Consider the following 922-nt stretch of genomic DNA (forward strand, 5'->3'; position numbering starts at 1 on the left):
GAACTTTCAGATGATGATGATGAACTAACCAACATACTTAAATCTTCCATCTTCTTTGCCAAAACATTTGTAAGTGCATCAAATTTAGCATTGATCATATTGAATGGGTCAAGATCATACATTCTAGCAGCTTGCCTCTTTTGAGTTGGAGCTGGTCCTTTTAGACTACTCCAAAGATGAGTATTCTTTGCAATTTTCTCTAACAGCTCATAGGCTTCATCTTCTTGCTTCATAATAAATTCTTCTCTTGTTTGAGCATCAATAGTCCCTCTAATTGCGGGAGTAACATTGGTGTAAAAATTCTAGTTTATCATCCATTTTGGAATGGCATGATGTGGGCATTGTCTCTCTAACTCCTTCCATTTCATCCATGATTCATAGAGAGTTTCATCTTCTTTTGGTCTGAAAGCTGTCATTTGATTCCTCAATTCTTGAGTTTTTCCAGGTGGAAAATATTGTACAAGAAATACATCAGTGAGTTGCTTCCAATTTGTAATAGAATTGTGAGGTAGAGAGTTGAGACAATCTAATGCTCTATCCTTCAAAGAGAATGGGAATAGCTTCAATCTTGCTGTATCATCAGATACTCCAGGTTGTTTTCGCATATCACAAATCATAGCAAACTTCTTAAGATATGTGTGTGGGTTTTCTGAGGGATGTCCCCCAAATTGGGAATTTTGAATCATTTGAAGTACCCCAAAATCCATCTTGTAACTGTTTGCATGAATTCTTGGTCTTGCTATGCTTTCTCTCAAATCATCAAAACGTGGGAATGCATGATCCATCATACTTTCCCTAGGCACATTAGCATTTACAACTTCTTCCCCTCGAGCTTCATTTTCATTATTTCGATCATTTCTAGCATTACCACCACCAATTCTAACTCTTTCTTCAGCCATTTCTGCTTCAATTATAAATGCTC

General features: G+C 36.7%; 1 non-coding gene across 1 annotated transcript; it reads left to right on the forward strand.

Moving 5' to 3' along the window:
* The first annotated feature begins 324 nt into the window (after positions 1 to 324).
* Positions 325 to 431, forward strand: LOC131180301 (small nucleolar RNA R71). The gene has a single exon (XR_009149077.1). It is a non-coding gene; the product is annotated as a small nucleolar RNA R71 (small nucleolar RNA).
* Positions 432 to 922: the final 491 nt, after the last annotated feature.

The sequence above is a fragment of the Hevea brasiliensis genome, chromosome 5 (genome assembly GCF_030052815.1).
Source record: "Hevea brasiliensis isolate MT/VB/25A 57/8 chromosome 5, ASM3005281v1, whole genome shotgun sequence".
NCBI classification, from domain to species: Eukaryota; Viridiplantae; Streptophyta; class Magnoliopsida; order Malpighiales; family Euphorbiaceae; genus Hevea; species Hevea brasiliensis.